We start from the raw sequence: 24841 nt of genomic DNA, 5'->3' as shown, positions 1-24841 counted from the left end.
AGCTCCTACTCGGGAGCCTTTCACCAATCAAAGGAAGAGTCACGAACCAAGTACAGCGGGTCCGCAAACACGAAGCCTCAGCAACAAGGCTCCGCTACCCGCTAAGAGGAGGTTTCCCCCAGAGCGGAAAACCGCCACTGCGGGACACAAGGAAAGTCACACGAAGGAAATAAACAGTTGTAAACCAGAAAAGGATACACAGCAACACTCCGGGATATGGTATCCTACCGTGACAGCACTCCGGAACCAGAATAAACGGCGAGGCGATGCTGGATTCACTCCGTCTTGAGGCTTCCGTGAATTGACGTCATAGCCAGACGCGTCGCTCGCCTCCGAGAATCATGGGAATTGTAGTCTTTTCCTGGTAATCATGGCTCTAGGCAGTGTTCACTGTGTCCCACCGCCGTGGGTCGTAACAGTACATCCCTCCCCAGAAGAACACTGACAGAGACATGGTTTGTGGGGGAAACGTTTTTGACGTAGCATCTCAAATACTGTTTCAGGGTTTGATTTGCCCTTTCTGTCTGCCCATCTGTTTGTGGGTGGAAACTCGTGGATGTACTGGTTGTTATACCTAATGCCTTACACCATGTCTTCCAGAATCTAGCCGTAAATTGACTGCCCCTGTCAGATATAATCACCCTGGGTAACCCATGCAACCTCACTATGTTTTGGAGGATTAGATGCGCCAACACACTAGCAGAAGGTACCTTCTTGCATGCGATAAAATGCGCCATTTTGGTCAGATAATCCACTACCACTAAGATGACGGTACACCCCTGATCAACTGGCATGCCCACCACAAAGTCCATTGAAATGCATTCCCATGGAACATCAGGCGTGGGGAGAGGCTGTAATAAACCTGACTGTTTGGTATGCCTCGTCTTCATCTGGCTACAAACCGGGCACTCCGCCACCCAATTCGTGACGTCTTTTTTGATGTTTGGCCACCAGAATTGTCTCTGTATCCGCTCGAGAGTCTTGCTGTTGCCGTTATGTCCTGCACAAGGCGCATTGTGACACCACTGAAACACCTGCTTCCGTAGGGCCTGAATGGGTAATAGCAACTGTTTCTTTCGCATGGGGAGACCCTGCACCATTATCCACTCTTTGTGTGCATTAAACCATTTCTTCCAGTCCTCTCTCTGAACGTTTCTAAGGACGCTGCGTAGAAATATCTGGGTACAGGTGACGCCTATAACCTTCTCTGGGTTGATTATGGCCTCTTCTCTTCTGACTGCAGGGTCGGTCCTGGTGTACTGTCGAGATAATGCATCTGCCTTTCGGTTATCCTTTCCCGGCCTGTAGGTTACGATGAAATCGAATTCTGCAAAATGCATCATCCACCGCATCTGTCTAGGCGTTAAGTGGCGTGCCGCAGCCATGTACTGTAAATTGCGATGGTCCGTATAAACAGTTACAGCATGTCTAGCCCCCATGAGATGATGCCTCCATTCCAGAAAGGCTGTTCTTATCGCCAGCAGTTCCTTCTCTGCTATTACGTAGTTTCGTTCAGCCTGATTCAGCGTACGAGATAGATAAGCCACTGGATGTAACTGGCCCGTGTCAGAATGGCGTTGTGATAGCACAGCTCCCACTGCTACATCAGAAGCGTCAGCTTCCACTATAAAAGGCTTGCTAGGGTCTGCATGTACCAGTACAGGTGCCGAAACAAAGGCTTTCTTCAGCTCCTCGAAACTTCTTTGGGCTTCTTCGGTCCATACAAAGGCCACCTTCTTCTTTAATAGTCTTGTCATCGGGCAGGCCATAGCAGAGAAGTTTTCAATAAACCTGCGATAAAAATTCGCAAACCCAATGAAGCACTGGATGTCTCTTACGGTTTTGGGTGTAGGCCACTCTTTTACGGGCAAAATTTTCCTTTCGGGCATTTCCTGGCCCTTTGGTGTGAGCATTACCCCTAAAAATTCCACTGAGGTAGTGTTAAACTCACACTTACTGAGCTTGCAGTATAGTCGATGCTCCAACAAAGTACGCAGCACAGCCTTCACATGACCCGTATGTTGTTTCGTGGTGGAGGAGTAAATCAAGATGTCGTCTATATATACAACGACGAAGCGATCCAAGTACTCCTTAAGAACATCATCCAAAAAAAACTGGAAGGCTGCCGGTGCGTTACACAGCCCAAAGGGCATCACTAAATATTCGTACAGCCCAAAACGGGTTTTGATGGCTGTCTTCCACTCATCCCCGGCTCTCATTCAGACTAAGTGGTAAGCCCCCTTTAGGTCTAGCCGCGTGAATATCACTGCATCCTTCACCTGCTCTAGTAATACATTGATTAGAGGAAGGGGGTATTTATTCTTCACCGTAATGGCGTTCAATGCTCTGTAGTCAGCACAGGCTCGAAGATCACCATTGGCCTTCGGGATGAAGAATAACGGAGAGGCGGCCGGGGATTTAGATTCCCTGATGAATCCGAGCTCTAATAGCTTATCCAAGTATGAACGGAGATGCAGAGTCTCTGGTTCCGTCAGAGCATACACTCGTCCTGCTGGTATTTTAGCCCCAGGAATTAAATCTATTTGGCAATCATACGGTCTGTGGGGTGGTAATGTTTCCGCTTTAGCCTCACTAAACACCTCTGCCAAGTCTTGATATTCAGCCGGAAGTTCCACATCATGTTCAACTGCCGTGGCAATATGATGGATGCTAGCCAAACCCGTAGCAGGACTGAGTTTTGCCGGATAGCAATTCCTTTGGCAGAACTCCGATGAAAAGTGTAGAACCTGACTTTCCCAATCTATTGCGGGATTGTGTTTCCTCAGCCAAGGAAGTCCAAGAATCACCCCATACTGCGGTGCGTGTATAATGTTGAAGAACAACCTCTCCTGATGTTCTACACCCATTGACATACAGAGTTCCTTGGTTTGTAACCGGATAGGTCCGGAATCCAACTTTCGCCCATCCACCGCAAACACTGCTTCAGGGGTTTCCTTCTCTTGCAGGTCCAGACCTAGGCTACTGGCTTTGGCATGATCCATGAAACAGCCAGTCGCTCCCGAGTCCAACATTGCTCTAATCCATATCCTTTCCTCATGTATGTCCACACCTATGTCTACATAGAAATGTATAGCTTCTTTTGTGCCGTTTCTATCCAAAGAAGGGATATACAACTTACTTGAAGGGCACCCTTCATTCCTCTTCAAGCCTTCTCGTTTCCCGCCTTCTGTTCGGAAGACAACACAGACACCTTCCGGTTTTCATACCGGGTTTTTGTTCTCGTTGGGCATTCCCGTATGAAGTGCCCCTTCCTGCCACAATATAAGCACAATCCCCTCTTTCTTCGGTATTCCCTTTCCTCCGCCGTCAGAGGGGATCTAACTGCTCCTATTTCCATGGGCTCGGGTTTTGTTGAGGACGTTACTTCTGTTGTTCGGGGGGGCTCATAACTGGGCATTGCCTTGTCCTTCCGCCGAGTTTCTCCCCTTCGATCACTAAGGCGATGATCCAGCCTCAATACCAAGCTAATCATGTCTTCGCAAGTACTGGGCTGAGGGTCTATTTGGGCCAGGACGTCTTTCATCTCGCCAGTCAATCCGGTTTAAAAGATGGCTAAACGCTTATCTTCAGGCCATTCAGTTTCAGCAATTAACCTCCTAAAGTCGTTAAGGTATGCTATCAGATCCCTGTTTCCTTGTCTTAACCCCAGCAATTCCCTATCTGCAGACAAGGTGGCTGACCTGCGGTTAAAGGTTTTCTCGAAATCTGACCGAAATGCCTCCCAATCCCTTAACAAAGGATCATCTCTCTTTACTAGTGGTACTGCCCATTGAGCTGCATCCCCCGCCAAATAGGATATGAGAAAGGCCACCCGTGCATGATTAGTGTTAAAGACCTTAGGTTTGCATGAGAAGTGTAGAAGGACTTCAGTGAGCAATACTTGCACTTTATCACTATCCCCATGGAATCGTTCTGGAGGGGCCAAGGGTATCGGGGCGGGTACTTCCACTACCAAGGAGGAAGCGGGCTGGGTGCCTGCATTAAAGGGGTTTCTACTCATTCTATCCACCTGTGCTTGCAATGTTGCAGTTTCAGTTCTGGAGGCCTGTAACTCAGCCTGTACCAGGGCCAAAGCTGCCATGACATCTTCGAGGGTGGACATGATATCGTACTACCGGGAGGACTAAATTCTTGGGCCGTTTATTCTGTCAGGTCCCAAATGTCCTCAGGATGGTACGATGCCAAAAAGGGTTCCATCTCTCGACAACCTCTGGGTCTGACCATAAACACACACACAGTGGTGATCAAGCGAGGGATAACAGGAACTGCAGGACAGGAACGGGAGGGTGGAGAAGCTGTAATGAGAACAAGATTCAATAAGCACAACCTGCCCTGTATTACCTGTATACACAAGACTCTTTGTAATTACACTAGGAGATACAGTCATGTATCTAAACACTGGTTACCTGGAGGGCAGAAAAAGGTAGGCTTTGCCTGGCCATCAGAGTGTAGAATAAAACAGCACAATCCTAAAATACAAGACAATACGTTACTCACTGAATGCACTGTAGTAACTCAATATAATCCTATGGTACTATTCACGTACCAGTGGTGCTTAATGTAGGGCTTCAACAGAGGGCAGAATGGAAAACAGCCAGCCAGGCGAAGCTCATTATACCCCTGTTGTGTAACAAAAAAGGTAAAACAGCAAATAATAGGTCTCTGCTTCCTTAGGACAACGAAGAGAAAAGACTTCTAGGTTAACGTCACCCAAAGCCTTAATGTATATAGTTGATATAACCTGCTGAGTAGACCTTGAACCAGCAAGTATCTATATGCAATTATCCAACAAAGAATCGCTGCTGTTCTGTTCGTGATATTAGTGACCTGGATATCACCCCAGCAGATGCTCTCTCTCTGCCGATGATGTAAACAAAAATAACAACACAAGATGCTGCCACAGCCCGTGGTAACACTGCAAATTGTCCAAAGTACTAGCGGCAGTATTTAAACCTCCCTGCCGCATATGAGCTCCTACTCGGGAGCCTTTCACCAATCAAAGGAAGAGTCACGAACCAAGTACAGCGGGTCCGCAAACACGAAGCCTCAGCAACAAGGCTACGCTACCCGCTAAGAGGAGGTTTCCCCCAGAGCGGAAAACCGCCACTGCGGGACACAAGGAAAGTCACACGAAGGAAATAAACAGTTGTAAACCAGAAAAGGATACACAGCAACACTCCGGGATATGGTATCCTACCGTGACAGCACTCCGGAACCAGAATAAACGGCGAGGCGATGCTGGATTCACTCCGTCTTGAGGCTTCCGTGAATTGACGTCATAGCCAGACGCGTCGCTCGCCTCCGAGAATCATGGGAATTGTAGTCTTTTCCTGGTAATCATGGCTCTAGGCAGTGTTCACTGTGTCCCACCGCCGTGGGTCGTAACATATTACTGTACCACCTCTCGGTGTCAGCCCATTTTCTATAAGTTTTAATGTTATAGTTTTCCTTATGTTGACCGGGATGAGTATTGCGTCCGGGTCTTGCTGTAGGAGACTATTGTCATCTGCTAGGAGTTGAGCTGCTACTCTAGCTGTCTCACTTTCTACTTCACTGTCTGACATTTTACTGACAGGAAGGTTATTTTGTTTATTTGCAGATCAGGTTTCTATGGAAACAAAGATTAGATGCACAATATTTTGGAACAGTGTATCCTTCAACGTTGAATAAACCAAGAACCATACATAGGGGTCTCCTCCTACTAAGTTTGGCGGATTTAACCTTTCACCCACTCCAGAGGTCTTTGGAGTATTATGGGAAAAAAAGGGTCTGAGTGAAAAAGCACGACTGAGTTACTCTAATGTCTTACGTTAGATTTATCGCCTATCCAAACAGTTGGGCGCCATGTAGTGTAGTTCCTATTTTCCCAATAGGCTCTGCGCATTGGAATAATATCTTCAATAGTATAGACGTAGGACTGTGGTTAACTAGGTCTTCTACTGACGATATTAGACTTAAAGTTTATGTGTGCCAGCTAGCTCAGAGGTCACTAGAAACTTTCTCGAATAGGCAAGGAGGAGTTTAACCTCCCTGGATAGACAAGAAGGGATTTAGTTTCTGACAACCATAGAACATGACAACTTTGCTTTCCCCTAATCAAGAGTATATCTCTAGAGTCGTGTGAAAACAAAAGACAACTTATTTTACTCAGTCAGTACGTGCATTCTTAGTTTCACCAGATTGTAGAGAAAAGGAAGAGACGGGCGTGTTCAATAAAAAGGTGTTATTGATTGATCAGTCTCTTTTCTCGTACAAGAGAAATGAATCGCTATTATTGCAATACTTAAGGTGAAGTACAGTGCATACAGTAAAAGCAGAATTATAAAATAATACTGTAAAAGCATTGATATGGTTTCTTAGCCATATAATACTTTAAAATGGATAAAATAGATACATACATATATACATTGACTAATCGTACTCAACTGGTGCTTCTAACTACGCCTACCCCAGTGTACCTGACCTAAGCCTAATACGTGGGCGGGAGTAGATAAATAGCAGTTTAAGTTAAGTTTGCTTTGCCAAGGGTCTGACTCAAGAATTCTCTGTAAGGGGTTATTCAGTTCTGTACCTGGGATTTAGAAGGCTGGAGGGCTGGTATCTCAATCTCAGGACTTGATATCCCAGCTGCCTGCGGGGGCGGCTGGAAACGCCGGAGCTGGATTTCTCGGCACGAGAAAAGGCAGCGTCTCTCTCAGCGCGTCAAAAGGGAGGGGCGGCGTCCCTGGGCTTTCTCTATCAGCTGGGCTCCTCGGCAAGTCGCGCTGCTCCAATCTCGTCACCACCGTGTGTTTTCTTAGGGCAATGTCGGTAATATTTATACCTGAAAGGTGCCGAGATTGACGTAAGGATGGACATGAATACGTCAATAAGGATGTCATAAGAACTGGTCGTTCTTACATTCTTTACTGGAGTTTTTGGCTAAATCAAAACAATAGCTGCGGGGGATTTCCAAGGTTGCTGGAGGTTTGATTTGTTTTGAGAACTCGGTATGCTTTCTATGGGGGCTGGAGGAATAGTGCTTGCTTAATGTGGTAGCATGCGCTATGACCTAATCAGAAAAGCGGGTTTCTGTGCCGTTGTATGGCCACTATTGATTTATTAACCGGGCAAGGGTCAGAAGCAGGAATATTGATACAGATCCCATAGGAAATACATCACAACCACACAGGAATTTTTTGATTGACCCACACAAGCAGTCATTTTTCCTTTGTCCTCCAACCATCCTTCCTTCAAGCAGCCATGCATCTGATTCCTTCCTATCAGCCACCTCTGCCTGCATTCAAAAACACGTATCATTCTTTAGTCATAAATGTTACGATTCGCTAGTCCTTCCATTGACCCTAAGTTCTTTCCCTTTTCGTTCATCACATTCCTCAAGTTTATCTGATATGACTTGGCTTCCCGATAAAGGTTTCCCAGCTGATTTGAAGTCAAATAGAGGGGGCCATTGCTTACTCGAGAAGTGAACTACCACTGCTAATGCTATTGCTAAGTCAAGGGTGACTGTCTTCTCCGTGAAAAAAAATGTAATTCTAAATCAGTAACTGTTCTTAACAGTACAGTGTACTTGTAGTAGTGTACTTTCTACTGTACAGTACATCATACACTCCTTTGCGAGCCTACTCTAAAATCTCAATAAGAAAGGATGATAATAATAACTTACCACCGTCCGCCGCTGCTGAGTCATCCCCCTCAGCTCCTCCTGGTGGCGCCGCCGCTTGAGTGGACCCCTCCGTGCTGCTGGCCCCGGCACAGGTGTTGTCAAGTGCTGCATCTGATGTTGTGACGCCTAGAAAAAACACGTCATATTTTTAGATGCCATACACCACCCCCTACTTCGTCTCGTAATGGAAGAGAAAATGTTAAACAATTTTTCATTATTGGGAGTGAAAAAAAGTCACGGTTTTGTGGAGGGTTTTAACTTATATGCTTAGCCATAACATGCAACTCTTTTTGGCACAACTGATGAATGCTTGCTCTTTAACGTGCAACATTTTTATAATTACAGACAGAACCAACTACTCCTCATCACCACCCGGAGGACTTGAAGTTCCAACAAGGTGAGGGATCCCGAGTCCCGCACAGTTACTTCTGACTGAGGTATGTGGAAAGTCGAACTGCACCTATCATCAACAATGTCCTATTTCTCTTGTCCATACTTCTGTATGTGCAGAATAGTCCCTGAAACACTAGCGGTATGGTATGTGCTACTATCAAATCAAAAAGACAACTACTAACTTATTCTTGGTGGACATTGACATTTTGTTGTTGGAAATTGTCAAAGCACTAACATTAAGAAGACTGGAATAGACAGCAAGGGCAACCCAGAGGACTGCACTGATGCCCCTAGAGCTATTGATGGATCAGAGTTTTGTTTAACACCGTTTGCCGACTAGGCAAGCTTAGTAGTACCTACACAGACCGACTCAGAAATAATAGTAAATAGTAGTAGCACAGAGAGTGAAGGTAGAGAGGCAGGATATGAATGTAGAAACAGAGTACAAGGAGATCAAAGACTATTTTGTAAAAAATAGAGTTAGGGAAGTATAATTATATTAACAACAGAACTACTTACTGGGGCCAGCAGAAGAGCCTGCAGTGGACCGTTCCTTCTGCCCACTCTGTTCCGCCGGAGTCTGGGGTGGTGCTGTCCTCTTGCCCCTGGGAGGTGCTGATGATCGTGAAATAAACACAAACATGGATGATTGTTTTTTGGAAATATTTGATTTCTTTGACCACAATCCTAAATTATCTCGGGGAAACAAATTAGCAAGAATTGCATTACATGTATTGACCTATCTGATCTGGTCAACTAGGAGGATACTAGTACAGTATTGCTGGATTCGCAGACCGTCTACTTGGAAAGTTATGTAAATCACTAACTAAACCAACAACAAAATGGTTCTACTACGACTGCCAGCACTCAGTAGCATGCGACGTGACAGACACAGTCTGTCATCATGATTGCAGACCAAATAACAAGTCATAATATACTCAACCTGAACCTATCAATCCATCACTATCTCTTCTTCTTAGTGGCAGCAGGAGTACAAAGGAAGGACTAGACTTGAGTGTCTCGTCTCTCTAGCATTACGCAGTTCTGTAAAGTACTACACTCATACAGTCAGTCAGTCCAAATCACTTTATTCAGGCCAAATGAGCACAAAGTTGCAAACAAGTAAGCATAGTAGCAACGCCACTGAGCAGGCGAGCACCTGCAATCACAGAAGCTATGTAAACGTTAATTTACCTGCAATGTAATCGAATGGGCAGCATTCTTGCTCTTCGGGAAAAACATAGATTAGCAATATAACACAGAGCAGAAGAAAACTAAGTAGTTATTAAATAGCTACTCACCAAGGCCAGGGATCTCCACACCGAGCAGGTGGAGCAGGTCCTGCTCGCGGTCGAGGAGGTCCGACCAACAGTGCGTCGCTTGCTGGTAGGTACACCGGACCCCTGACTCCCTCCGCATGGCCCGGCACACCTTTCCCCACAGCTGGCGACGCTCCCGGAAGCCATACCCTACCGCGATCCTGCCCCCTGCTGCCATGGTCTTGGGGAGGGGGCACTGAACATAAAAGATCACTGCGGCCACCTCCACCGCGCTGAATGTCTCCCTGGCCACCACTTCCTCCCCTAGCAACCGCCCGCAAGTGGGCCGGGTACGGGGTGCGGGACCCTTCCCCTTCCCCTTCTCCTTCCCGGTGCCCTTTACCATGGTCCTGTACAGCAGAAAGAAAAAAAAAGGAAAGAATAGGGAAAAAGTAAAGAAACAAAAAGTTTTAAAAAGTAGCTTTAAAAGTAACTAAAAGTTGAAAAAAACACAAAATATAGATCTAGGAAAAAAGAGGGATAGATATAGAGTAGAAAAGATAAAAAAAAGTCCAAAAAAACAAAGGATTGCACAGATGAAAGGAGGATTAGAAAGCATGCACAGAACCATAGCAATGAATGAAAAACAAGATGGCCGCGCCCATTGATGACCGCGTGGGTAAGTTCGCGCGATATTTCCCTTGCGAGCACGTGAAAACGCCCGCGAACACGCAATCGCGCGCCGCATACGACGCGAGCATGCAACTGCGCCCGGAAACTGAAACACGTCACGCAAACAAGATGGCCGCGCCCATACGCGATCGAATGGGCAACCTCGGGGTTGGTGCGCTGCAAGCGGTCTGGGAATAAGCAAAAAACCGCGCGAACACGGAAAAAAAAAGAAATCCGCAAATTCACACGAATTCCCGGATTGCAAGTTCGATTTCGCACGAATTCGCGCCCCGCGAATCTCGCGAAATGGCAGAAAAACGAATTTTGGAAAACTGAAAGCACTTAGCAGGTGCAAAAGTTCAAGCTAATTTGTAACCATTCCCTGTAGTGCTTCCTGAGGGGCCCCTCCAGAGTTCAGTTGCCTACTAGCAACTATTCTCTGACCCTGCTCTGACCCTCAAAGCAGGGTCAGAGAATAGTTACAAGTATGGCACAATGCTCCTGTAAAAAAAATTAAACTGCAACAGGAAGCACTTACAGCTAAGGAAGCAGGTGCCAGACTTGAAGCTCAAATTCAGTGACACATTAACCAGCCCCAAATTAATTCATCTCAGTTGAGGCTGGGAAGGTGTGCTTTCCCCACCATAATCTACAGTGGTGAACAAGAGGGTGGTGGTGGTGCACCAGAGGGTGGCAGTGGTGATCCAGAGGATGCTGTGATGAACCAGAGGGTGGCAGTGGTGGACCAGAGGGGGACAGTGATGATCCAGAGGGTGGCAGTGGCAAACCAGTGGGTGGCAGTGATGAACCAGAGGGTGGCAGTGGTGAGTGAACCAGAGGGTGGCTGTGATGAACCAGAGGGTGGCACTGGTGAACCAGAGGGTGCTGTGATGAACCAGAGGGTGGCAGTGATAAACCAGAAGGGGACAGTGATGATCCAGAGGGTGGCACTGGTGAACCAGAGGGTGCTGTGATGAACCAGAGGGTGGCAGTGATGAACCAGAGGGGGACAGTGATGATCCAGAGGGTGGCAGTGGCAAACCAGAGGGTGGCAGTGATGAACCTGAGGGTGACAGTGGTGAACCAGAGGGTGCTGTGATGAACCAAAGGGTGGAAGTGGTGAGTGCTGAACCAGACGGTGGCAGCAGGGGTGAACCAGAGGGTGCTGTGATGAACCGGAGGGTGGCATTGATGAACCAGAGGGGGACAGTGATGATCCAGAGGGTGGCAGTGGTGAACCAGAGGTGGACAGTGATGATCCAAAGGGTGGCAGTGGCAAACCAGAGGGTGGCAGTAATGAACCAGAGGGTGACAGTGGTGAACCAGAGGGTGCTGTGATGAACCAGAGGGTGGCAGTGGTGAGTGCTGAACCAGAGGGTGGCTGCTGTTAAAGACAAAGGTCCTTAGCTTTCCAAAATCAGACAAACAAATAAAACATAGGCCATAATAGGGAACTATATTCGTCACTGCCCAGCCGGACAGGACATTTATTTTCAGCAATGTAAGACTTGTAGTTCTAAAAATATTAACAAGGCACAATCCTGTACCAAAGTTGAGAAGAACACACAAGAGGTTCAGAAAGAATTTCAAAAGAGTTAAAACAGGCAAAAGAATGAGCATAAATTGGCCACTTTTCAATCAGTGTCACATTAAAGTTATGCCAAACAAGTGCCAGACACAACAGGATTCAACATAATAGTTAGGTTGTGAAGGCACTCTACATAGTCGACGTTTCGATCCCTTGTGCTCAATTATACGGGACCATCATCAGGACTGACATATTTACAGCATTTGCCTGTCAGATTAAGTTAATACAATTAAATAAACGGCCTGAATTACGGTTACAAGGGCCCTAAATAGTGAGGGCAGTCGGGTGTTAGGCGCCCACCTGTGAGGAAATCTCGGTGCTCTGAAAAGGTCCGCACTTCTCAATGGATTGCCGGGGACTGGTTGGGATAACGATTGGTCTTCACTTGCGGCGGGACGCCTTGACGATGCATCAATCTGCGTTATGGTAGCCGTGGGAGCAATGTCCGTCTGTAAGCTTACAGCTTCTAGGGAGCCAAAAATCAAGATTTGGCATATGGGTAAAAGTGACTTAAAATTACACAAATGCTCACTTTGAGGGGTTAAAATATGTTTATTCACTGCAGGAAGTGATATAAACGCCATAGAGGTAATTCATGTTCATGCAAGAAGGTCCGATTTTTCATGCAAAAGGATCGATGACCCGTGACCTGAGGAAATTGCTCTGAGAGGAACAAAATGGTCCATTTTGAAAATTGCCATCTTTCAACTAATTTTGACTTTCACATGTGGATCATCACTTTTGGAGCTAAAATGAGCATGTTTAAAGTCATTTTCATGCTTCTACGTAGCCACAACTCAAGATTTGGCGTGAGGGTAAAAGTGACTTAAAATGACTCAAATGCACACTTTGAGGGCTTAAAACATGTTTATTCACTACGGGAAGTGATTTAAACACCATTTAGAGATATGTCATCTTCATGCGAGAAAGTCCAATATTTCATGCAAAATGATTAATGACCCGTGACCAGAGGAAATTGCTCTGAAATTATGAAAATGATCCGTTTTGAAAATTTCCATCTTTCAACTAATTTTGACTTTCAGATGTGGATCATCCCTTTTGGAGCTAAAATGAGCATGTTTATAGTCATTTTCATGCTTCTAGGGAGCCAAAACTCAAGATTTGGCGCATGGGTAAAAGTGACTTAAAATGACCCACATGCTCACTTTGCGGGCTTAAAACATGTTTATTCACTGCAGGAAGTGATATCAACACCATTTAGAGGTAATTCATGTTTCCAACTCCCCATCTGTCTCCCTCATCTCCACCCTCTCCCCATCAGTCTCTCCCTCATCTTGCTATCCCTCATCCCCCATCTCCCTCATCCCATGTCCCTCCTCATCTGTCTCCACCATCTCCACCCTGTCCCTATCTCCCTCTCTATCCTCTCTCCACCTGTCTCTCCCTCATCTTCCTCATCCCATGTCCTTCTCCGATCTGTCTCCCCAATCTGGTCATCGGTCTTCCCCATCTGTCTCCCAAACCGTCTCCCCCATCTCTCTCCCCATCTCCCCATATTATCTCCTCATAATATCTCCGTTATACCTCCATTATATCTCTGTTTTATCCACATTTTATCTCTGCTTAATCTCCATGTTATCCCTGTATTATCTCCATTTATCGCCACTTTAGCTCCGTTTTATACCCATTTATCCCCCATTTTATCCCCACAATAGCCCCATTTTAGCCTCTTTTTAACCCCACTTTATCCCCATTTTAGCTCCACTGTAGCTCCATTTTATCTCCATTTTATCCCCCATTTTATCTCCACTTTATCCCTATTTTAGCTCCACTTTAGCTCTGTTTTATCCGATTTTTCATCCTTTTTATCTCCATTTTATCCCCAATTTTTCTCCAGTTTATCTCCATTAGCTCATTACTTTATTTACATTAACTCTCTGACCCTTACCATCCAATCTCCATCTCTGCATCCCATCTCCATCTCCCCATCCTATCTCCGACTCTCCATCTCCATCTCCATCCCCTCTCCATAAAATGAGCATGATCATAGTCATTTTCCTGCTTCCAGGGAGCCAAAAATCAAGATTTGGCACATGGGTAAAAGTAACTCAAAATTACCCAAAGGCTCACTTTGAGGGCTTAAAACATGTTTATTCACTGCAGGAAGTTATATAAACACCATAGAGGTAATTCATGTTCATGCAAGAAGGTCCGATTTTTCATGCAAAAGGATCGATGACCCGTGACCTGAGTAAATTGCTCTGAGAGGAACAAAATGGTCCATTTAGAAAATTTCCATCTTTCAACTAATTTTGACTTTCAGAAGTGGATCATCACTTTTGGAGCATAAATGAGCATGTTTAAAGTCATTTTCAAGCTTCTAGGAAGCCAAAACTCAAGATTTGGCGCAAGGGTAAAAGTGACTTAAAATGACTCAAATGCACACTTTGAGGGCTTAAAATGTTTTTATTCACTGCAGGAAGTGATATAATCACCATTTAGAGGTAATTCATGTTCATACGAGACGGTACGATTTTTCAAGCAAAAGGATCGATGACCCGTGACCTGAGGAAATTGCTCTGAGAGGAACAAAATGGTCCCTTTTGAAAATTTCCATCTTTCAACTAATTTTGACTTTCAGATGTGGATCATCACTGTTGGAGTTAAAATGACCATACTTATAGTCATTTTCATGCTTCTAGGGAGCCAAAACTCAAGATTTGATGCAAGGGTAAGAGTGACTTAACCCCTTGCATGCTGATGACGGCCGGGAGCCGTCATGGCACACAGTGCTCGTGTGCTGATGATGGCTCCCGGCCATCATGATCGCACCCGCGATCGGAATGTGCCGCACAGTCGCAGAACCGCGTCAGCACGCAAGGGGTTAAAATGATCCAAATGCACACTTTGAGGGTTAAAATATGTTTATTCACTGCGGGAAGTGATGTAAACAGCATTTAGAGATATTTCATGTTCATGCGAGAAAGTCCGATATTTCATGCAAAATGATAGATGACCCGCGACCCGAGGAAATTGCTCTGAAATTATGAAAATGGTCCTTTTTGAAAATTTCCATCTTTCAACTAATTTTGACTTTCAGATGTGGATCATCACTTTTGGAGCTAAAATGAGCATGTTTATAGTAATTTCCAAGCTTCTAGGAAGCCAAAACTCAAGATTTGGCGGAAGGGTAAAAGTGACTTAAAATGACCCAACTGCGCACTTTGAGGGCTTAAAACATGTTTATTCACTGCGGGAAGTGATATAAACACCATTTAGAGGTAATTCATGTTCATGCGAGACGGTCTGATTTTTCATGCAAAACGACCGTTGACCTGGGACCTGAGGAATGTGCTCTGAGATGACCAAAATGGTCCGTTTTGAAAATTGCCATCTTTCAACTAATTTTGACTTTCAGATGTGGATCATCACTTTTGGAGCTAAAATGAGCATGTTTACAGTCATTTTCAAGGAAGCCAAAACTCAAGATTTGGCGCAAGGGTAAAAGTGAATTAAAATGACTCAAATGCTCACTTTTAGGGCTTAAAATGTGTTTATTCACTGCGGGAAGTGATATAAACACCATTTAGAGGTAATTCATGTTCATGCGAGACGGTCCGATTTTTCATGCAAAACAACCGTTGACCTGCGACCTGAGGAAATTGCGCTGAGGTGACCAAAATGGTCCATTTAGAAAATTTCTGCTTCTAGGGAGCCAAAAATCAAGATTTGGCACATGGGTAAAAGTAACTCAAAATTACCCAAATGCTCACTTTGAGGGCTTAAAACATGTTTATTCACTGCAGGAAGTTATATAAACACCATAGAGGTAATTCATGTTCATGCAAGAAGGTCCGATTTTTCATGCAAAAGGATCGATGACTCGTGACCTGAGGAAATTGCTCTGAGAGGAACAAAATGGTCCCTTTTGAAAATTTCCATCTTTCAACTAATTTTGACTTTCAGATGTGGATCATCACTGTTGGAGCTAAAATGAGCATATTTATAGTCATTTTCATGCTTCTAGGGTGACTTAACCCCTTGCATGCTGACGACGGCCGGGAGCCGTCATGGCACACAGTGCTCGTGTGCTGATGATGGCTCCCGGCCGTCATGATCGCACCCGCGATCGGAATGTGCCGCACAGTCGCAGAACCGCGTCAGCACGCAATGGGTTAAAATGATCCAAATGCACACTTTGAGGGTTAAAATATGTTTATTCACTGCGGGAAGTGATGTAAACAGCATTTAGAGATATTTCATGTTCATGCGAGAAAGTCCCATATTTCATGCAAAATGATAAATGACCCGCGACCCGAGGAAATTGCTCTGAAATTATGAAAATGGTCCTTTTTAAAAATTGCCATCTTTCAACTAATTTTGACTTTCACATGTGGATCATCACTTTTGGAGCTAAAATGAGCATGTTTAAAGTCATTTTCATGCTTCTAGGGAGCCACAACTCAAGATTTGGCGCAAGGGTAAAAGTGACTTAAAATGACTCAAATGCTCACTTTTAGGGCTTAAAATGTGTTTATTCACTGCGGGAAGTGATATAATCACCATTTAGAGGTAATTCATGGTCATGCAAGAAGGTCCAAATTTTCATGCAAAATGATCGATGACCTTGGACCTGAGGAACTTGCTCTGAGATGACCAAAATGGTCAGTTTTGAAAATTTCTATCATTCAACTAATTTTGACTTTCAGATGTGGATCATCACTTTTGGAGATAAAATCACCATATTTATAGTCATTTTCATGCTTCTAGGGAGTCAAAACTCAAGATTTGGCACAAGGGTAAAAGTGACTTAAAATGACCCACATGCTCACTTTGTGGGCTTAAAACGTGTTTATTCACTGCAGGAAGAGATATCAACACCATTTAGAGGTAATTCATGTTTCCAACTCTCCATCTGTCTCCCCCATCTCCACCCTCTCCCCATCAGTCTCTCCCTCATCTTGCTATCCCTCATCCCCCATCTCCCTCATCCCACGTCCCTCCTCATCTGTCTCCACCATCTCCACCCTGTCCCCATCTCCCTCTCTATAATCTCTCGCCACCTGTCTCTCACTCATCTCCCTCATCCCATGTCCTTCGCCGATCTGTCTCCCCAATCTGGCCATCGGTCTTCCCCATCTGTCTCCCCATCCATCTCCCCCATCTCTCTCCCCATCTCCCCATATTATCTCCCCATAATATCTCCCTTATACCTCCATTATATCTCTGTTTTATCCACATTTTATCTCTGCTTAATCTCCATGTTATCCCTGTATTATCCCCATTTATCGCCACTTTAGCTCCATTTTATCCCCATTTTAGCTCCCCTGTATCCCCACTATAGCCCCATTTTATGCTCGTGTTAACCCCACTTTGGCCCAATTTTAGCTCCACTTTAGCTCCATTTTAGCTCCACTTTATCACTATTTTAGCTCCACTTTAGCTCGGTTTTATCCCCATTTTCCCTCCTTTTTATCTCCATTTTATCCCCAATTATCTCCAGTTAATCTCCATTATCTCTCTACTTTATGTACATTAAATATCCGTCCCTTACCATCCAATCTCCATCTCTGCATCCCATCTCCATCTCCCCATCCTATCTCCAACTCCCCTTCTCCATCTCCATCCCATCTCCATCTCCCCATCCCTTCTCCATCTCCCCATCTCCATCTCCATCCCATCTCCATAAAATGAGCATGATCATAGTCATTTTCCTGCTTCTAGGGAGCCAAAAATCAAGATTTGGCACATGGGTAAAAGTGACTCAAAATTACCCAAATGCTCACTTTGAGGGCTTAAAACATGTTTATTCACTGCAGGAAATTATATAAACACCGTAGAGGTAATACATTTTCATGCAAGAAGGTCTGATTTTTCATGCAAAAGGATCGATGACCCGTGACCTGAGGAAATTGCTCTGAGAGGAACAAAATGGTGCATTTTGAAAATTTCCATCTTTCAACTAATTTTGACTTTCAGAAGTGGATCATCACTTTTGGAGCTAAAATGAACATGTTTAAAGTCATTTTCAAGCTTCTAGGAAGCCAAAACTCAAGATTTGGTGCAAGCGTAAAAGTGACTTAAAATGACTTAAATGCACACTTTGAGGACTTAAAATGTTTTTATTCACTACAGGAAGTGATATAATCACCATTTAGAGGTAATTCATGGTCATGCAAGAAGGTCCAATTTTTCATGCAAAATGATCGATGACCTTGGACCTGAGGAAATCGCTCTGAGATGACCAAAATGGTCCGTTTTGAAAATTTCCGTCATTCAACTAATTTTGACTTTCAAATGTGGATTATCACTTTTGGAGATAAAATGACCATATTTATAGTCATTTTCATGCTTCTAGGGAGTCAAAACTCAACATTTGGCGCAAGGGTAAAAGTGACTTAAAATGACCCAAATGCTCAATTTGTGGGATTAAAACGTGTTTATTCACTGCAGGAAGTGATATCAACACCATTTAGAGGTAATTCATGTTTCCAACTCCCCATCTGTCTCCCCCATCTCCACCCTCTCCCCATCAGTCTCTCCCTCATCTTGCTAACCCTCATCCCCCATCTCCCTCATCCCATGTTATGTTATGTTATGTTATGTTATGTTATTTATTGATTTCTATAGCGCACGGCTACTCAAAAAGAGTGTCCCGGCGCTTTAATGGAGAAATAAACAATGCTGCCACATAAGAAACATAACACCAAGATAAAAACTAACAGAAGAGTAGGCCGGAAGTTAGCGGGAGACCGGCTACTGAGTAAACAGCCACGTTTTGAGGCCCTTCCTAAAAGCCAGTAGGCTGGTCGCTCCCCGTAGGGCCAATGGTAAAGAGTTCCAGAGCTGAGATGCCAGCAGTCCGAAAGAGCGGCCTCCAAGGCGCGCTTTCTTTACCCGGGGAACAACTGCAAGGTGCAAGGCTTCCGACCTTAGAGACCTGGTCGGATGATAAAAGACCAGTCTCTTTTGGAGGTACTTGGCTCCCTCCTTGTGAAGGGCTTTATAGGCCAAGGTCAGCGCCTTGAAGGCAATCCTCTTGCGGATAGGAAGCCAGTGTAACGTTGCCAACAAACCCGAGGCCCTGGAACGCCTGCTAAGGCCAAAGACTGCCCTGGCAGCGGCATTCTGTGCCACTTGTAGCCGCTGCAACAAGTACTCTGGGAGGCCCAGGTAAAGAACGTTGGAATAATCCAACCTGGACCCGATCAGAGCCTGGACAGTCAGCGTCCTATGTTCCACGGATAACAGAGGAAGAAACCTCCGCAACATCCTGAGGATGCCAAAGCACATGCCCGACACCCCCAGGATCTGGGATTTTAAGGAAAGCCTGTTATCCATCTTCACCCCCAGATTCTTAGCGACCTGAGAGGAGCAGGACGGAGGGAACATATCCCGTGGCCACCAGGTCTGCCAGTCTGGTTCTGTATCGCACCCAAAGAAAAGAACTTCGGACTTGTCGGAATTGCACTTAAGGCTGTTTAGATGGAACCAGTGAAAAACAGCCCCAAGGCAATCCCGAATGCTCTCCCCATCAAAGTCGCCTCCTCTCTTACAAGAGAAGAGGAGCTGGGTGTCATCCGCATAGGATACGATCTGGGCACCATGCGACTCCACCAGCGCCGCCAATGGGGTCATAATGATGTTAAAGAGGGTCGGGCTCAAAATAGAACCCTGAGGGACCCCGACTCCCAGAGGCGGCATCACGGCGGAATCCGGCGGGGCCCAGATCGACTGCCGGCGGCCGGCTAGGAAAGAAGAAAACCAGTCGAGCACCGTCCCCCGTAGGCCAATCTCGAAAAGTCTGGCGAGAAGACCATCATGGGGAACGGTGTCGAACGCCGCCGACAGATCTAACATCACCAGCATGACTTTGCCCCCCGAGTCCAGAACCCCTTTAATGGTTTCCGAGACCTCCAGGAGCGCTGTCTCAGTACTGAGATGGGGACGAAAGCCCGATTGGGTGGCGTGCAGAATCTCATGTGATTCAAGAAAGTTGGAGAGCACGCCTTGGACGTGCTTTTCCAGAATCTTCGTGAGGGCCGGCAGCAAAGAAATGGGCCTATAATTAACCGGGGCCTTCGGATCTAGGCCAGATTTTTTAAGCAATGGAATCACCATCGCCTGCTTCCAGGCCTGCGGGACCACGCCGAGCCTCAGCGAAAGATTTAAAAGCGGATTAGCCAACGGGTTGATCACCTCCGCGACTTTCGCCAGAAATTTGGCAGGGCATGGGTCAAGAGGAGAGCCCGATTTTAAATTGCCCATAAGAGCCAGAGAGTCCGGAGCAGAGATAGAAGGAAACACACTCAACGTCGCCCCTGGCCCAGCCTGTGGCAGTGTGGTAATGTCGGGTGCCAAGAATGACTCCTGAATGCGTTGGATCTTGCTTGTAAAAAAAACAGCAAGGTCCGTGGCCCAGGAGCTAGATGGTTTTTGGTTCGAGGTGTTGGACCAAGGTGTGGTGAATTCTCTTACAATGGAGAAAATCTCCTTGCAAGAGTTGGACGCAGCATCAATCCTCCTTGCTAGATAGGCTCTTTTTTCCAAACGGATATCCCGGTGATAAGCCTTAACCACCGTTTTGTATGTCAACTTGGCGCCAGTGTCATATTGCGCCCGCCAGGCTCTTTCGGATACCTTGCACTGCTGCCGCGTAGCCGACAGTGCAGCGGTAAACCAAGGTGCAGAGACCCGTTTCGGTGTCGGGCGAGATGTTACTTCCGGGGCAAGATCGTTTAGCCTATCCAATAGCCAGTCTTGCATGGTCTGTAGATCCCTGTCTAGATCACCCACAAGAAGGCAGGGATGGGCCTTAAAATAGGGGGTGAGCCCCAACGGGGTCAGCGCCTCCGAAAGTTTAGCGGCTGCCGGATCGGATGAATCATCCATCCGGAAGTTAAAATCACCAGCTACGATGAAATGTTCGGCTTTCAGGGCCAGCTCCACCAGTACCATATCCAGGTCTTCAAAGAAGGTGCCGGGAGAACCAGGTGGCCTGTATACAAGCAATCCCTTAAAGGATTGATGGGGGGACAGAGTGATGGAAAAGGCTAGGCCTCCTCATCTCTCTCCACCATCTCCACCCTGTCCCCATCTCCCTCTATATCCTCTCTCCCTCATCTCCCTCATCCCCTGTCCTTCTCCGATCTTTCTCCCCAATCTGGTCATCGGTCTTCCCCATCTGTCTCCCCATCCGTCTCCCCCATCTCTCTCCCCATCTCCCCATAATATCTCCCCATAATATCTCCATTATACCTCCATTATATCTCTGTTTAAACCACATTTTATCTCTGCTTATTATCCATGTTATCCCTGTATTATCCCCATTTATCCCCACTATAGCCCCATTGTATCCTCGTTTTAACCCCAATTTATCCCCATTTTAGCTCCACTTTAGCCCCATTTTATTTCTGTGTAACCCCCATTTTATCTCCACTTTATCCCTATTTTAGCTCCACTTTAGCTCCATTTTAGCCCCATTCTCCCTCCTATTTATCTCCATTTTATCCCCAATTTATCTCCAGTTTATCTTTATTATCCCCCTACTTTATTTACATTAAATCTCCATTCCTTACCATCCAATCTCCATCTCTGCATCCCATCTCTATCTCCCCATCCTATCTCCAACTCCCCATCTCCATCTCCATCCCATCTCCATCTCCCCATCCCTTCTCCATCTCCCCATCTCCATCTCCATCCCATCTCCATAAAATGAGCATGATCATAGTCATTTTCCTGCTTCTAGGGAGCCAAAAATCAAGATTTGGCACATGGGTAAAAGTGACTCAAAATTACCCAAATGCTCACTTTTAGGGCTTAAAACATGTTTATTCACTGCAGGAAGTGATATAAACACCATAGAGGTAATTCATGTTCATGCAAGAAGGTCCGATTTTTCATGCAAAAGGATCGATGACCCGTGACCTGAGTAAATTGCTCTGAGAGGAACAAAATGGTACATTTTGAAAATTTCCATCTTTCAACTAATTTTGACTTTCAGAAGTGGATCATCACTTTTGGAGCTAAAATGAGCATGTTTAAAGTCATTTTCAAGCTTCTAGGAAGCCAAAACTCAAGATTTGGCGCAAGGGTAAAAGTGAATTAAAATGACTCAAATGCTCACTTTTAGTGCTTAAAATGTGTTTATTCACTGCGGGAAGTGATATAATCACCATTTAGAGGTAATTCATGGTCATGCAAGAAGGTCCAATTTTTCATGCAAAATGATCGATGACCTTGGACCTGAGGAAATTGCTCTGAGATGACCAAAATGGTCAGTTTTGAAAATTTCCATCATTCAACTAATTTTGACTTTCAGATGTGGATCATCACTTTTGGAGATAAAATGATCATATTTATAGTCATTTTCATGCTTCTAGGGAGTCAAAACTCAAGATTTGGCACAAGGGTAAAAGTGACTTAAAATGACCCACATGCTCACTTTGTGGGCTTAAAACGTGTTTATTCACTGCAGGAAGTGATATCAACACCATTTAGAGGTAATTCATGTTTCCAACTCTCCATCTGTCTCCCCCATCTCCACCCTCTCCCCATCAGTCTCTCCCTCATCTTGCTATCCCTCATCCCCCATCTCCCTCATCCCACGTCCCTCCTCATCTGTCTCCACCATCTCCACCCTGTCCCCATCTCCCTCTCTATAATCTCTCGCCACCTGTCTCTCACTCATCTCCCTCATCCCATGTCCTTCGCCGATCTGTCTCCCCAATCTGGCCATCGGTCTTCCCCATCTGTCTCCCCATCCATCTCCCCCATCTCTCTCCCCATCTCCCCATATTATCTCCCCATAATATCTCCCTTATACCTCCATTATATCTCTGTTTTATCCACATTTTATCTCTGCTTAATCTCCATGTTATCCCTGTATTATCCCCATTTATCGCCACTTTAGCTCCATTTTATCCCCATTTTAGCTCCCCTGTATCCCCACTATAGCCCCATTTTATCCTCGTGTTAACCCCACTTTGGCCCAATTTTAGCTCCACTTTAGCTCCATTTTATCTCCACTTTATCACTATTTTAGGTCCACTTTAGCTCGGTTTTATCCCCATTTTCCCTCCTTTTTATCTCCATTTTATCCCCAATTATCTCCAGTTAATCTCCATTATCTCTCTACTTTATTTACATTAAATATCCGTCCCTTACCATCCAATCTCCATCTCTGCATCCCATCTCCATCTCCCCATCCTATCTCCAACTCCCCTTCTCCATCTCCATCCCATCTCCATCTCCCCATCCCTTCTCCATCTCCCCATCTCCATCTCCATCCCATCTCCATAAAATGAGCATGATCATAGTCATTTTCCTGCTTCTAGGGAGCCAAAAATCAAGATTTGGCACATGGGTAAAAGTGACTCAAAATTACCCAAATGCTCACTTTGAGGGCTTAAAACATGTATATTCACTGCAGGAAATTATATAAACACCGTAGAGGTAATACATTTTCATGCAAGAAGGTCTGATTTTTCATGCAAAAGGATCGATGACCCGTGACCTGAGGAAATTGCTCTGAGAGGAACAAAATGGTGCATTTTGAAAATTTCCATCTTTCAACTAATTTTGACTTTCAGAAGTGGATCATCACTTTTGGAGCTAAAATGAACATGTTTAAAGTCATTTTCAAGCTTCTAGGAAGCCAAAACTCAAGATTTGGTGCAAGCGTAAAAGTGACTTGAAATGACTTAAATGCACACTTTGAGGACTTAAAATGTTTTTATTCACTACAGGAAGTGATATAATCACCATTTAGAGGTAATTCATGGTCATGCAAGAAGGTCCAATTTTTCATGCAAAATGATCGATGACCTTGGACCTGAGGAAATCGCTCTGAGATGACCAAAATGGTCCGTTTTGAAAATTTCCGTCATTCAACTAATTTTGACTTTCAGATGTGGATTATCACTTTTGGAGATAAAATGACCATATTTATAGTCATTTTCATGCTTCTAGGGAGTCAAAACTCAACATTTGGCGCAAGGGTAAAAGTGACTTAAAATGACCCAAATGCTCAATTTGTGGGCTTAAAACGTGTTTATTCACTGCAGGAAGTGATATCAACACCATTTAGAGGTAATTCATGTTTCCAACTCCCCATCTGTCTCCCCCATCTCCACCCTCTCCCCATCAGTCTCTCCCTCATCTTGCTATCCCTCATCCCCCATCTCCCTCATCCCATGTCCCTCCTCATCTGTCTCCACCATCTCCACCCTGTCCCCATCTCCCTCTATATCCTCTCTCCACCTGTCTCTCCCTCATCTCCCTCATCCCCTGTCCTTCTCCGATCTGTCTCCCCAATCTGGTCATCGGTCTTCCCCATCTGTCTCCCCATCCGTCTCCCCCATCTCTCTCCCCATCTCCCCATAATATCTCCCCATAATATCTCCATTATACCTCCATTATATCTCTGTTTAAACCACATTTTATCTCTGCTTATTATCCATGTTATCCCTGTATTATCCCCATTTATCCCCACTATAGCCCCATTGTATCCTCGTTTTAACCCCAATTTATCCCCATTTTAGCTCCACTTTAGCCCCATTTTATTTCTGTGTAACCCCCATTTTATCTCCACTTTATCCCTATTTTAGCTCCACTTTAGCTCCATTTTAGCCCCATTCTCCCTCCTATTTATCTCCATTTTATCCCCAATTTATCTCCAGTTTATCTTTATTATCCCCCTACTTTATTTACATTAAATCTCCATTCCTTACCATCCAATCTCCATCTCTGCATCCCATCTCTATCTCCCCATCCTATCTCCAACTCCCCATCTCCATCTCCATCCCATCTCCATCTCCCCATCCCTTCTCCATCTCCCCATCTCCATCTCCATCCCATCTCCATAAAATGAGCATGATCATAGTCATTTTCCTGCTTCTAGGGAGCCAAAAATCAAGATTTGGCACATGGGTAAAAGTGACTCAAAATTACCCAAATGCTCACTTTTAGGGCTTAAAACATGTTTATTCACTGCAGGAAGTGATATAAACACCATAGAGGTAATTCATGTTCATGCAAGAAGGTCCAATTTTTCATGCAAAAGGATCGATGACCCGTGGCCTGAGTAAATTGCTCTGAGAGGAACAAAATGGTACATTTTGAAAATTTCCATCTTTCAACTAATTTTGACTTTCAGAAGTGGATCATCACTTTTGGAGCTAAAATGAGCATGTTTAAAGTCATTTTTAAGCTTCTAGGAAGCCAAAACTCAAGATTTGGCGCAAGGGTAAAAGTGAATTAAAATGACTCAAATGCTCACTT

This window comes from Lissotriton helveticus, chromosome 7 (assembly GCF_964261635.1).
Source record: "Lissotriton helveticus chromosome 7, aLisHel1.1, whole genome shotgun sequence".
Classification (NCBI taxonomy): domain Eukaryota; kingdom Metazoa; phylum Chordata; class Amphibia; order Caudata; family Salamandridae; genus Lissotriton; species Lissotriton helveticus.
This window is presented reverse-complemented; position numbering follows the sequence as displayed.